The sequence below is a fragment of the Macaca fascicularis genome, chromosome 3 (assembly GCF_037993035.2).
Source record: "Macaca fascicularis isolate 582-1 chromosome 3, T2T-MFA8v1.1".
Taxonomy (NCBI): domain Eukaryota; kingdom Metazoa; phylum Chordata; class Mammalia; order Primates; family Cercopithecidae; genus Macaca; species Macaca fascicularis.
Window position 1 is genome coordinate 60,382,074 of NC_088377.1, and position 14,799 is coordinate 60,396,872.

The 14,799-nt window shown below is 43.0% G+C and overlaps 1 protein-coding gene across 35 annotated transcripts in view; it reads left to right on the plus strand.

Moving 5' to 3' along the window:
• LOC135970120 (beta-glucuronidase-like) overlaps window positions 1-14,799 on the plus strand; it is a 74,013-nt gene that overhangs the window by 10,298 nt on the left and 48,916 nt on the right. For 17 of the 35 annotated variants that reach the window (XR_010585586.1, XR_012432352.1, XR_012432356.1 and 14 more), the window contains 2 exons: window positions 4,147-4,183; window positions 10,428-10,522. The exons of 1 other annotated variant lie outside the window; for it this stretch is intronic. The gene's annotated coding sequence lies outside the window, so the exon portion shown is untranslated. Of the gene's footprint in view, window positions 1-4,146; window positions 4,184-7,039; window positions 7,494-10,427; window positions 10,523-13,036; window positions 13,208-14,799 lie in introns of those variants that run through there. 17 more of the 35 variants (XR_010585588.1, XR_010585574.1, XR_012432342.1 and 14 more) reach the window with 3 other exon arrangements.

The window sequence follows — 14,799 nt, forward strand, 5'->3', positions numbered from 1 at the left end:
AGTGGCCAGATCTCAGCTCACTGCAAGCTCCGCCTCCTGGGTTTATGCCCTTCTCCTGCCTCAGCCTCCCGAGTAGCTGGGACTACAGGCGCACGCCACCTCGACCGGCCAGTCTTTTGTATTTTTTAGTAGAGACGGGGTTTCACCGGGTTAGCCAGGATGGTCTCGATCTCCTGACCTCGTGATCCGCCCATCTCGGCCTCCCAAAGTGCTGGGATTACAGGCTTGAGCCACCGCGCCCGGCCACATTCCCTTATTTCTTTTGCACAGGCATGAGCTTTCTCTCCATACACAGGTGCACACACTTACTTTACTGAACCATTAGAGAGTTGTAGACATCAGGTCATTTTACCCCTTCTTGTAAAAGGGCATTCTGTGTAGCTCTAATTGCCTTATCACACTCAGAAAACTTAGCACTGATATATCTACTATTATTAAGATACAATGTAGGCCAGGCGTGGTGGTTCATACCTGTAATCCCAGCACTTTGGGAGCCGAGATGGGCAGATCACTTGAGGTCAGGAGTTCGAGAGCAGTCTGGCCAATGTAGTGAAACCCCATCTCTACTAAAAATACAAAAATTAGCCGGCCGTGGTGGTGCAGGCCTGTAGTCCCAGCTACTCAGGAGGCTGAGGTGGGAGAATTGCTTCAACCTGGGAGGCAGAGGTTTCAGTGAGCCGAGATCGAGCCATTGCACTCCAGTCTGGGCAACAGAGCGAGACTTCGTCTCAAGAAAAAAAAAAAGATACAATGTAAGCTCACATTCCTTCAGTTGTCCTAATAGTGTTCTTTTTCCTCCCAATTCAGGATCCAGTGAAGAACTGCACATTGCATTTAGATGTCATGTTTCTTTAATTTCCTTTACTCTGGAAGTTTCCTTAGCTTCTTTTTGTGACATGGGCACCGTGACAAATGACATTGATATTTGAAAAGTCTAAATCTAACCCAGTTGTTTTGAAGATTGTTCCTCAATTTGGAATTCTCTGATTATATCCTCATGGATAGATTTGAATTAAACATCTTGGGGCTGGATTACTCTGAGGGATGTGTCTTTCTCATGCGTCATGTCATCATTGGTGCTGTGAAATTGGATAACTTGATTAAGTTGATGTCTGTCCGGTTTCACCGTATCCTGTTGCCAACAACCTGTCATTTAGTGGTGGTTACAGTCACTTCTCAATGATAAAAACTGCCTTAAAAAAAATTCCCCAATACATACAGCTCGTTTAGGACTTCATAAAAGGTAGATAAGGTACCTCTTGACCTTTTATTAAATAAAGAAAGGCCTAGCATACATTGGCATTTATTCTGAGAATATTTAGCGGGGTTTAAAAGAATTATCTTCCTGATAAAAGAAAATCAATGAATAAATCAGCCAGAGTCTGCAAAATGCAGTACCTGGGTAAACATCGATTGTTCTCTTGATCCGAAAACACAGATTCATTAAAACTTATGTGAAAGAGAGTTTTCCTCCTTTATATTTGTTCTAGAAGAGGCAGAGGCTGTTCTTTGGATTCTTGCATTACAATATTGATTTGTTCAGTGGTGTAGTAACTTGGAATGGCCAAGGACAAATTTCCCAGAGCATGGAATATTCTGAATGACAGAGAAGGGGCCATGATTTGGAAATGAAATTGTAACAGTGCACCTGGGATGTCTTAACACCTCTTATTTTGGAGAGCACAGGGAGTTAAGTTATAACTCAATTTCAAGCAAAGATAGGAGGAAGCCAGTGGGCTAATTTCCTGATTAAGTAGGCAAAGATGACATGTGGTTTGATTTGTCATTTTCAATTTTAAATGAACTGCATCACATGCACTAATTATGCATTGTCCTTCCTGTGTTAGGTTCCTTTCAAATATGATACTCTGTGACCTGAGTGTGTTTGTGGTCATTTGGGCAAAGCAGCACTTTTGTGAAATCATAGCTTGCATCACTGGTAGCATTTGGATCACTGGTAGCACAGAGCTGATTTGATTACAGTGCTGACATCACTGTGCTGATGACCTAAGGCCTAGGTCGAGCCCTGTGTGAACCACTGTTGGTTTTGCTTTATTTATTGGCTGGGAAATCACCTCTCTGTTTGGTCCGTGCTTTTGAAATCTTGGGTCATCATTTGCATCATCTTGCTGCACTCCTGGTTTAAGAAAATACAGGTGTCTCTGTTGCACATTATGTCAAGTGCAGACCCCTCTACCTGATTTTTCAGGATTCTGCATTATGAATTTCCATTCATCCAGTCCAGTCTCGTTTCCCACATTTCCCATCGTTACCTTCCACTTTGTTTAGGCTTCTTACTGTGTGACCTTGAGCAAGTTATTTAATTTCTGAACCTTGGCTTCCTCTCTATAGAGTAGGAATCATACGAATAGTTTCTACATCACAGGGTTTTTAATGAGAATTAACTGAGATAATATCTTACAAATAATAACCTTCCATTATGGAAATGTTAATACAAGTACCAAGAACTATTCTAAACTTTTAAAATTTGTTGTCTCACTTCATCATAACAGTTTGATGAGGTAGGAGGAGCTGGTGGTGGTGGTAGTTGCACAGGTAGTGGTAATGATAACGTTGGTGCTTATTGAGCACTTATTATGTTCCAGGTACTTTACATGTTTCCAGTGAACCCTATGAACAGTCTTACAGGGTCGATACTATAATTGCATTTCATAGATAGGAAATTTAAGCATCATGAGATGAAGTAACCTGCCCAGATTCACATAGCCAAAGAATTCAGGAGCCGGACTGAAATCCAGGCCACACTTTTAGATACTAGTTTCATCCCATTTTTATTTTAGAATGAAAACTTAGGAAGTAATTAACTAAAACTCTCACAGCATATAAATGACAGAGCTAGAATATGAACCCAAATCTGATTTCAAAACTATGTTCTTTGTCATACTCCACTGCCTCCAGACTGCTGAAAACAGTGCTTTCTGTTGTGCTATTGTAGAGTGGATTGATTGTGATTTAATATATGTAACATCGTTGTTTCTTCACTCGGGAAAGATGGCATATTGCCTGGATTAACTGTTACACAGGGAACCAGGCTTTTGGCCGCTGCTTGCCACCCTGACTCTGCCTGTTGAGTTGATGTAGGTGGTGAACACCCTTGGAGCACAGTGGATATTTGGCAGGATACTTGACCATGGCTGGAATTCCCAGTGGTGACATTAGTGTTAAGTGGCCCATTTCTGTTGATTCAGCAGGAGGCCGTGGCTGCCCAGGATGTCAGTAGCTGATGGGAGGCAGATAGTAATGGGGAGAGGACATGGCTGTGTGATGGGACAGCACTTTGATCCCAAGTCTGTGGACTTAAGACATTTCTCAGTTTCAGTTTTAGGTTGTAGCCCCCAAATTCCAAAATTGGACTACTACATCTTGACAGGAATTCTTTTTTTTTTTTTTTTTTTTTTTTTGAGACGGAGTCTGTCTCTCTCACCCAGGCTTGAGTGCAGTGGCGCGATCTTGGCTCACTGCAAGCTCCGTCTCCCGGGTTCATGCCATTCTCCTGCCTCAGCCTCCCGAGTAGCTTGGACTAAGGGCCCCTGCCACCATACCTGGCTAATTTATTTATTTATTTATTTATTTTTATTTTTATTTTTATTTTTATTTTTTATTTTTTTGAGACGGAGTCTCGCTCTGTCGCCCAAGCTGGAGTGCAGTGGCCGGATCTCAGCTCACTGCAAGCTCCGCCTCCCGGGTTCACGCCATTCTCCTGCCTCAGCCTCCCGAGTAGCTGGGACTACAGGCGCCTGCCACCTCGCCCGGCTAGTTTTTTGTATTTTTTAGTAGAGACGGGGTTTCACCATGTTAGCCAGGATGGTCTTGATCTCCTGACCTCGTGATCCGCCCGTCTCGGCCTCCCAAAGTGCTGGGATTATAGGCTTGAGCCACCGCGCCCGGCCTATTTATTTATTTTTATTTATAGTAGAGACGGGGTTTCACCATGGTCTTGATTAGCCAGGATGATCTTGATTTCCTGACCTGGTGATCCGCCTGCCTCGGCCTCTGAAGGTGCTGGGATTACAGGCATGAGCCACCGCGCCCGGCCCCCATCTTGACAGGAATTCTTTTACAGATATTTGATACGCAGAAAGGGGTGTGAGCGCAGACTGATGATAGTTTACTTTTCTTTTTCAGGAAGGATGCCAATTCTGCGCTTCTCAGTAACTACGAGGTAAATTGAACTGTTACATTTTCCTCTCTGATAATTTGCCCTTTGTAACTAAGATTGTTGAATTCATTTTGATTAGAAATGACTGAATTCAGGCCAGTTGCAGTGGCTCACACTTATAATCACAGTACTTTGGGAGGCCAAGGCAGGTGGATCATTTGAGGTCAGGAGTTCAAAACCAGCCTGAACACCAACATGGTGAAACCCAATCTTTACTAAAAATACAAAAATTAGCCAGGTGGGGTGGCACGTGCCTGTAGTCCCGGCTCCTTGGGATCCCTGCTGAAGTAGGAGGATAACTTGAACCCAGGAAGTGGAGGTTGCAATGAGCCAAGATTGCACCACTGCACTCCAGCCTGGGCAACGCAACCAGGCTCCGTCTCCATTAAAAAAAAAAAAAAAAAAATTATTTGAATTTTCCACTTTAAAACAAGACATGTGGCACCATCTGGTGGACCTTGGAATAGTCTAAACTTAATATGTTATACGTAGTACTTCAGGGAAGCTGGGGAAGACTCTAACTGAGAATAGGAAAATTTCAGTAAATCTCAAAGATTCTAGATAATCATTTGGGATGTAGTCATAGGATAGAAGCATCTATTTTAGAGCTGTTTCTGCACAATTTTACATTAAAATATTTATGCTTTTTCATAGTGGTACCCTTGATATATTTATATATTCATAATGCTTTTATACATTGTTATTTTAATCTTCAAATGGTCTTTTGGGTATTAACATCATTATTTTGAAAGTGAGTTTAGTTGACTTACCTTTCTGAATAGTAGAAATTAACAAATTTATAATTTTTTGGGCTTAGGGTAGGGTTGCTTGGGAAAGGAAAAGAAGGAAAAAGGTTGGTAAGAGAGGAGATATTCCAGCATTTTTGCCTCCTGTTTGGCACTAGCAAAACCATCTGATAGGCTCGCTCCAGGTGTAGAAAGAACCATTTCTACCTTGACCGTGAATTTTCCATGTGCTAGAGTCTAAACTCAGGAAGACTCAGAGGAGGTCTAGAAGGTAGTAGGTTAAGTGCGGTGGCTCACGCCTGTAATCTCAGCATTTCGGAAGGCCAAGGAAAGTATTGCTTGAGGCTATGAGTTAGAGATCAGCCTGGGAAACATAGCAAGACCCCCTGCTCTTAAAAAATAAATTAGCTGGGTGTGGTAACAGACACCTACTATGGTCCTAGCTACTTGAAAGGCAGAGGGGAGGTTCCCTTGAGCCTAGGAGTTTGAGGTTACAGTGATCACCACTGTACTCCAGCCTGGGAGACAGCCTTTGAGACCCTGTGCCCCCCCCCAAAAACAGCTCCCAGAGTTGAAGACAGCAAAAAGAAAGTAACCGTCCCCCCTCCGACATTCCCCCTAAAGAAGAGAAGGTAGTAGAATAAACAGAGAGTTGGCCATATTCTTTCCTCCCTAAAGGCTCAGTGTTAAGTGGTTGCAGCTTAGAACAGGAAGGAAATGGTTGAGTGGTTGTTGGCCAAGCCTTTGGCTTTTAGGAGCCTCCTTGTCCAGTTTGGACTTTGCTAGGTGTTTGGGTGTTTTATCCATTGGGGAAACATTGCTTTCATTGATCTCATGTCGCTATTTCTGAAAGGAACAGCAGACGAAAGGGGTTCCATTGTATCTAGTAATGGTGTGTGAGCCTGCATTTTCTTCACTTCTCTGATAGAATCTCTAAAACAGGAATGAGATTGAGATCCCCCCTGCCCCCAGCACTAATGCCTGTATGTGTTATCCTTGTGGGGAGAGTTTACTTCTAAAAATCCATAGCATTTTTTCTTCCCCTTTTTTTGGTAAACTCTGTTTTATCACTTACCTCAAAATTTTTCTTTTCCAGAAAGAAATTATTATGTTAGATTTTTTTTTGAGATGGAATCTCATTCTGTCGCCCAGGCTGGAGTGCAGTGGCATGATCTCGGCTCACTGTAAGCTCTGCCTTCCAGGTTCACGCCATTCTCCTGCCTCAGCCTCCCAAGTAGCTGGGACTACAGGCACCTGCCACCATGCCCGGCTAATTTTTTTTGTATTTTTAGTAGAGACGGGGTTTCCCTGTATTAGCCAGGATGGTCTCGATATCCTGACCTCGTGATCTGCCTGCCTTGGCCTCCCAAAGTGCTGGGATTAAAGGTGTGAGCCACTGTGCCTGGCCTATGTTAGATTTTTATACTAGAGAAGCAGAATTCTTTTTTAACAAAATATTTGTTTTAAGAAAATTTGCTTTCAAATAGTCTATATTTGAGATCAGAGGAGATTAGTGATGTGTATATTGATCGGAAATATTTGAATTTTTTTTTTTTTTTGAGACGGAGTCTTGCTCTGTCGCCCAGACTGGAGTGCAGTGGCGCGATCTCAGCTCACTGCAACCTCTGCCTCCCGGGTTCATGCCATTCTCCTGCCTCAGCCTCCTGAGTAGCTGGGACTACAGGTGCCCGCCACCAGGCCTGGCTAATTTTTTGTATTTTTAGTAGACACAGGGTTTCACCGTGTTAGCTAGGATGGTCTTGATCTCCTGACCTCGGCCCTGACGAGGCCCGCCTCAGCCTCCCAAAGTGCTGGGATTACAGGCGTGAGCCACCGCGCCCGGACATATTTGAAATATTTTAAGTAATTTAATTTTAATTTTAAGTAAATTAATGAATTTGGATTATTTGGCTTATATAAAAGAGCATTTTTTTTTTTTTATGTCATCTGCCTCTGGGACTTATATTTGCTCAAATACAAGAGTTGGAAGCTGGGTGATGGGCGGGTGAAAGGAAGTACTACACTTTCCTGTTTATCCTTCAAAACCACTGACCTTGGATAGATATATTTGTCAAATGTATTCATAAACATCCTTTGTGTATCTCCTCCCTAGGTGTTTCAGTTACTAACTGATCTGAAAGAACAGCGTAAAGAAAGTGGAAAGAGGCCGGGCGCGGTGGCTCAAGCCTGTAATCCCAGCACTTTGGGAGGCCAAGACGGGCGGATCACGAGGTCAGGAGATCGAGACCATCCTAGCTAACCCGGTGAAACCCCGTCTCTACTAAAAAATACAAAAAAAACTAGCCAGGTGAGGTGGCGGGCGCCTGTAGTCCCAGCTACTGGGGAGGCTGAGGTAGGAGAATGGCTTAAACCCAGGAGGTGGAGCTTGCAGTGAGCTGAGATCCGGCCACTGCACTCCAGCCTGGGCGACAGAGCGAGACTCCGTCTCAAAAAAAAAAAGAAAGTGGAAAGATTAAACACAGCTCTGGACAACAGAACTTGAACACCATCACCTATGAAGTAAGCCTGGGCTTCTGGCAGACCTACCTAAAGTACCACTGAGGGAGGTGAGTTTATTCTGCCGATGACTGGCTGCTGAAATCAAGATCGCCTTTTATCTGATCTGAATAGTTTTACTGTAACCTGATTTTTATTCTGTTTATAAAAGTGGGAGGAGTTTGGTCAAGTGTAGAGTTTAGCCAGCTACAAAGTTAGAAGGAATAGTGTAAAAGATTGCCCTTACTTCTCCTTGAAAGGGGATCACAGCTCACTGCAGCTTCAACCTCCTAGGCTCAAGTGGTGCTCCCAGCTCAGCTTCCCAAGTAGCTGGGACTATGGGCAAGCACTGTCATGCCTGGCTAATTTTTTTTGTTGTTGTCCAGGGTGGTCTCGAACCCTTGGGCTCAAGCGATCTTATCACCGCATCTTTCCAAAGTGGTAGGGACTTAGACACTTAAGGCCATTGTTTATTTTGTAAAGTTTCAGATTCCTCCCAAAATATGTAATTATAATTCCTCCCAAATTGTATCTGTATTCTTCCTCAAAAGCCACAAATTCTGTGTAATCATGAGAAAATATCAGACCATTGCAAATCAATTAAAAAAAAAAAAAAAAAAAAACAACCTTTATTTTGAAATCATTTTTCTTTTTTTTTGGAGACAGAGTCTCACTCTTGTTGCCCAGGCTGGAGTGCAATGGTGCGATCTCGGCTCCACAGCCTCTGCCTCCCAGGTTTAAGCGATTGTCCTGCCTCAGACTTCTGAGTAGCTGGGATTACAGGCATGCACGACCTCGCCTGGCTAATTTTGTATTTTTAGTAGGGAAGGGGTTTCTCCGTATTGGTCAGACTGGTATCGAACTCCTGACCTCAGGTGATCCACCGATCTCAGGCTCCCAAAGTTCTTGAATTATAGGTGTGAGCCACCATGCCCAGCCATTCTTCTCTTACATAAAAGTTGTAGAGACAGTGCTGGGAGTTTTCATGTACCCTTCCCATAGTTTTCTCTGATGTTAATATCCTACATAACCATGTTAGAGTGATCAAAACCAAGAAATTAACATTGGTACATACTATTAAATAAACTAAGCTAAAATTTTATTTGAATACCCTGTTTTCCCGCTGCTATCTTCTGGATTCCAGGATTCAGTTCAGGATACCATTTTGTATTTAGTTAACATGTCCCCATCATGTCATTTGTTCTGTGTCCTTACTCTTCCTTTGTCTTCTTTGACACTTGTGAAGGGCTGGTCAAGTATTTTATAGAACATCCCTTGATTTGTGATTGTCTGATATTTTCTTACGATTACACAGAACCTATGGCTTTTGAGGAAGAGTACCACAGAGGTGATCTCCCCTTCTCATGTCATGATATCTCAGGGTACATGATATCGATGTTTCTTTTTATTTATTTATTTATTTTTTTGGAGGGACGGAGTCTCACTCTGTTGCCCAGGCTGGAGTGCAGTGGCGCAATTTCGGCTCACCACAACCTTCGCCTCCTGGGTTCACACCATTTTCCTGCCTCAGCTTCCCGAGTAGCTGGGACTACAGGTGCCCGCCACCATGCCCGTCTAATTTTTTGTATTTTTTTTTAGTAGAAACGGGGTTTCACCATGTTAGCCAGGATGGTCTTGGTCTCCTGACCTCGTGATCTGCCTGCCTCTGCCTCCCAAAGTGCTGGGATTACAGGCATGAGCCACCGCGCCCGGCTGATGTCGATGTTTCTTATGGCTGATATTGTTAACTTTGGTCATTCGGTTAAGATAGTATCTGCCTGGATTGTCCACTGTAAAACCACTGTTTCTTCATTTCAATATTATGTTAGAAAGGATTCACCAAGTTCAGCCCATAATCAAGGGGAAGGGGGAGATTAAGCTTCACCTCTTAAAGGGAGGGATATCAAAGAATTTGTGTATGTGTGTTAAAACCACCACAGTAATTAAAAAATATTTTGTGGGAGATGCTTTGAGGCTAGGAAAACAGCCTACGCTTCCTTAAGCTTTTAATCATCAATTTTAGCATTCATTGGTGGATCTTTTCTGCAGTAATTATGACTATGGTACGGTTGCCTGAGAGTGATTTTAAAAATGTTCTCATTCCTCTATGCTTATTAGTTAGAATTATATATATATGTTTTTAAGAGACAAGATTTTGTTGTGTTACTTCAGTCTGGTCTCAAACTCCTGGGCTCAAGTGATCTTCCTGCCTTGGCCTCCCATAGTGCTGGGATTACAGGTGTGCACCACTGTACCCAGCTCATATGAGTTAGAATTCTTCCATGAGAAAAAGTTGTCTCTTCTTACTCATTTATTTATTCATTAGTATATATCCATGTAGACTTATGGCAATTTATTTTATTCTTTGGGATCCCCCTCTTTAAAAAAATTGTCCGAAATATAACATAATTGTCAGATTGAGTTTTTTTTTTTTAAGATCAGAAGAGTTTTCTTCTAAAATTTCATTACTTATTCTTCCTGTTCTAGCTACTGATTTTCTCTTTCAGGAATTCATATCGCGTGAAGCTTGGTTCTCCTGAACGCCTCTTTGTTTGTTTTATACGGGATTTTTTTTTTTTTTTTTTTTTGAGACAGAGTCTCATTCTGTCACCCAGGCTGGAGTGCTGTGGTGTGATCTCGGCTCATTGCAACCTCTGCCTCCTGGGTTCGAGTGATTCTCCTGCCTGGGCCTCTGTAGTATCCGGTATTACAGGCATGCACCATCACACCCAGCTTTTTTTCCACTATACCCAGCTTTTTCTTTGTTTTTTAGTAGAGATGGCGTTTCACCATGTTGGCCAGGCTGGTCTCGAACCCCTGACCTCAGGTGATCCGGCAACCTTGGCCTCTCAAAGTGCTGGGATTACAGGTGTGAGCCACCACGCCTGGCCTGTACAGGATTTTTAAAACAAAATTTTAGAATTTTAATTATAGCCATTGCGTTTCCTTTTTCTCATTCAGGGTTCTTTGTCTTATGCTTGGCTTTTTTCTTTTTTTTTTCCCAGACGTTAAAATACATATCAAAATCACCATGCAGACACCAGAGTCCTGAGACTGTCAGAGAATTTCTCACAGCAATGAAAAGCCATAAGTTGACCAAGTAAGTAAATCTCTTAAGTAGGAAGAGAGTGACACATGGTGAAATGATAGTTGCTACATTCATAGCAACCATGTATTGATACTCAGCTGGGTTTGAATTTAAAGGAGGATGATAGTATTGTAGATGAAACAACTGAAAGTTAGACATAGGGACCCTTCTAGAGTAAGGAACAAAACTTAATGGGGTTTTAAAAATCTTTTCTTGGAGTCCCAGTTTGTATGACCTATTGCATCACCCCCACTCCCAGAATTCAGACCAAATTGGATGAAAAGTAGGGTTTACAAGTTAAAGTATTTTTTATAAAGTTGATCAATGAAGTTCTTTGATGTTTGTGTTTGCTTGAGGCAAAAGTGGCTTGATCGTATTCTGTGAGTTCTTGTAGTGTCCAGTTCCTTTTCTTGGTTTGGAATGAGTTCAACCTATTAAAATGGAAAATGTCATGTATCAGTAGTTTATAGGAGAAGAAAACTAGCCCAAGTTTTTTAGATTCAGTTCCAGAACTGATAAATTTCAAAAGCTTTTGTCATTTCACTTAGGATAATCAGTAATTTTCTTTTGGAGGAACCATTTGGTGTTACAGCAGGCACACAGGTGGTACCATCAGCAAACTAAATGCACTTCTCCCACTCCTTCCTCAAGAGAACTCTGAAGACAAAACAAATTCCGTGTGTGTGTGCGCAAATCTTCCATGTGTATCTTCTGTATTCTGTATTCATGTTTTTAAAAACTGTAGTAAAATACACATAACATGGCTGGGTGCGGTGGCTCATGCCTGTAATCCCAGCACTTTGGGAGCCCGAAGCAACTGGGTCATCTGAGGTTGGGAGTTCAAGACCAGCCTGACTAACATGGAGAAACCCCGTCTCTACTAGAAATACAAAATTAGCTGGGTGTGGTGGCACATGCCTGTAATCCCAGCTACTTGGGAAACTGGGAGGAGAATCGCTTAAACCTGAAAGGCAGAGGTTGCAGTGAGCTGAGATCGCGCTATTGCACTCCAGCCTGGGCAACAACAGTGAAACTCCATCTCAAAAAATATATAAATAAATACACTTAACAAAATCTACCATTTTAGGCCAGGTGCGGTGGCTCATAGCTATAATCCCAGTGCTTTGGGAGGCTGAGGCGGGCGGATCACTTGAGGCCAGGAGTTCAAGACCAGGCTGACCAACATGATGAAACCTCTTCTCTACTGAAAATAAAAAATTAGCCAAGCGTGGTGGCGGGTACCTCTAATCCCAGCTACTTGGGAGATTGAGGGAGGAGAATTGCTCAAAGCTGGGAGGTTGCAGTGAGCCAAGATCGCGCTACTGCACTCCAGCCTGGGTGATAGAGCAAGACTCTGTCTCAAAAAAATTACCATTTTAACCATTTCTAAGTGTACCGTTCAATTGTTGCAACCAATATGCAGACCTTTTCAGTTTGCAAAACTGAAATTCTGTATCCCTTAAACAATTCCGCACTTGCTCCTCCTCCTGTCCCTGGCAGCCACCATTCTGCTTTTTGTTTCTATGAGTTTGACTCCCTCATACAAGTGGAACCATACAGTGTTTTTTTTAAAATCATACCTGAATGTTTAATTTTTAAAATCATTTTAACAATTGAAGTGTGCAATTCAGTGGCATTAAGTACATTCACATTGTACAATCACTGCCATCTATCCACAGAACATTTTATCTTGCAAAACTGAAACTCTGTGCCCAGTAATCAATAAATTCCCCGTTCTCCCTTCCTCCTAGCCCCTGGCAACCACCAATTTATTTTCTGTCTTCATGAATTTGACTACTCTAAGTATTGCATGTAAATGGAATCATACAGTATTTATCACTTAGCATAATGTCTTTGCCCGGGCGCAGTGGGTCACACCTGTAATCCCAGCACTTTGAGAGGCTGAGGTGGGTGGATCACCTGAGGTCAGGAGTTCGAGACCAGCCTGCAAAATTAGCCAGGTGTGGTAGCGCATGCTTGTAATCCCAGCTACTCGGGAGGCTGGGGCAGGAGAATTGCTTGAACCCAGGAGGCAGAGGTTGCAGTGAGCTGGGATCGTGCCATTGCACTCCAGCCTGGGCAACAAGAGCAAAACTCCGTCTCAAAAAAAAAAAGGGCCAGGCACGGTGGCTCACGCCTGTAATCCCAGCACTTTGGGAGGCTGAGGTGGATGGATCACCTGAGGTCAGGAGTTCGAGACCAGCCTGTCCAACATAGTGAAACCCGGTCTGTACTAAAAATACAAAAAAAATTAGCTGACTGTGGTGGCGGGCACCTGTAATCCCAGCTACTCAGGAGGCTGAGGCAGGAGAATCGCTTGAACCTGGGAAGTGGAGGTTGCAGTGAGCCAAGATGGTGCCATTCCCGCCTGGGGTACAAGAGCAAGACTTCGTCTCAAAAAAAAAAAAAAAAGAAAAAGAAAAAAAAGATGTATGAGAAATTTTTTTTCTTTGTAAAAGTGAATAATATTCCATTTTTTATGTAAATCACATTTTTCTTTCTTTCTTTATTTTTTTTTTTTTTGAGATGGAGTCTCACTCTGCTGCCCAGGCTGGAGTGCAATGGCGCCATTTCAGCTCACTGCAGTCTCCCCATCCCGGGTTCAAGTGATTCTCCTGCCTCAGCCTCCTGAGTAGCTAGGATTACAGGTAACCACCACCAAGCCCGGCTGATTTTTTTGTGTTTTTTAGTAGAGATGGGGTTTCACCATGATAGTCAGGCTGGTTTTGGAACTCCTGACCTCAATTGATCCATCCACCTTGGCCTCCCAAAGTGCTGGGATTACAGGTGTGAGCCACCGCGCCTGGCCCACAGTTTGTTTTTCTAACATCCATTGACATACACTTGCTTCCATCTTTTGGCTATTGTGAATAATGCTGTTATGAGCATGGGGGGTTCAAATATCTCTCTGAGACCCTGCTTTCAGTTCTTTGGGTACTCAGAAGTGAAATTGATACATCATATGGTAGTTTTGTTTTTAACTTTTTTGAGGAACCACCATACTATTTTTTTCTATTGGCTACAGCATTTTACATTCCTATCAGCAGTGCACCAGAGTTGCAACTTCTCCACATCCCTGCCAATTTATTTCCTTCCTTCTTCCCTCCCTCCCTCTAGCATCTATGAAATGTGAAGCAGTCTCTCATTCTGGTTTTATTTTGCATTTCTGTAATGATAAGTGATGCCAAGCATGGTTTTATGTGCTTATTAGCTATTTGTATGTCTTCTTTGAAGAATATCTATCCCAGTCATTTTCTCTCTTTTTTTTTTTTTTTTTTTTTTGGTGAGACAGGGTCCCAGTCTGATGCCTAGGTTGAAGTGCAGTAGTGCTATCTTGGCTCACTGCAGCCTCGACCTTCCCAGATGCAGGTGAGCCTCCCAAGTAGCTGGGATTACAGGCGTGCCACCACCATGCCCACTTAATTTTTGTATTTTTTGTAGAGTCAGGGTTTCTTTGTGTTACCTGGGTGGCCTCAAACTCCTGGGTTGCCTGCCTCAGCTTTCCAAAGGGGTTACAGGTGTGAGCCACCACACCTCATCCTTTTCCCATATTCGAATGAGGTTTTTTTGTTCGGTTTTAGGAATTTTATATATATTCTGGATATTAATCCTTTGGTAGATATATGATTTGCAAATATTTTCTCCCATTCTGTGGGTTGTCTTTTTACTCTGTTGGTGAGTCCTGTGATGCACAAAGTTTTTAAATGAAGTCCAGTTTGTCTCTTTTCTTTTGTTACCTGTGCATTTGGTATCAGAGATCCAAGAAATCATTATCAAATTCAATGTCATGCCCTGGCACAGTGGCTCACGCCCATAATCCCAGCACTTTGGGAGGCTGAAGCGCGGATCACCTGAGGTCCAGACCAGCATGGCCAACATGGAGGAACCCCGTTTCTACTAAAAATAGAAAAATTAGGCCGGGCACGGTGGCTCACACCTGTGATCCCAGCACTTTGAGAGGCCGAGACAGGTGGATCACGAGGTCAGGAGATCGAGACCATCCTGGCTAACACAGTGAAACCCCGTCTCTACTAAAAAATACAAAAAAACTAGCCGAGCGAGGTGGCGGGCACCTGTAGTCCCAGCTACTCGGGAGGCTGAGGCAGGAGAATGGCGTGAACCCGGGAGGCAGAGCTTGCAGTGAGCTGAGATCTGGCCACTGCACTCCAGCCTGGGCGACAGAGCGAGACTCCGTCTCAAAAAAAAAATAAATAAATAAAATAAAATAAAATAAAATAAAAAATTAGCCAGGCACGGTGGTGGGCCCCTGGCGTCCCAACTGCTTGGGA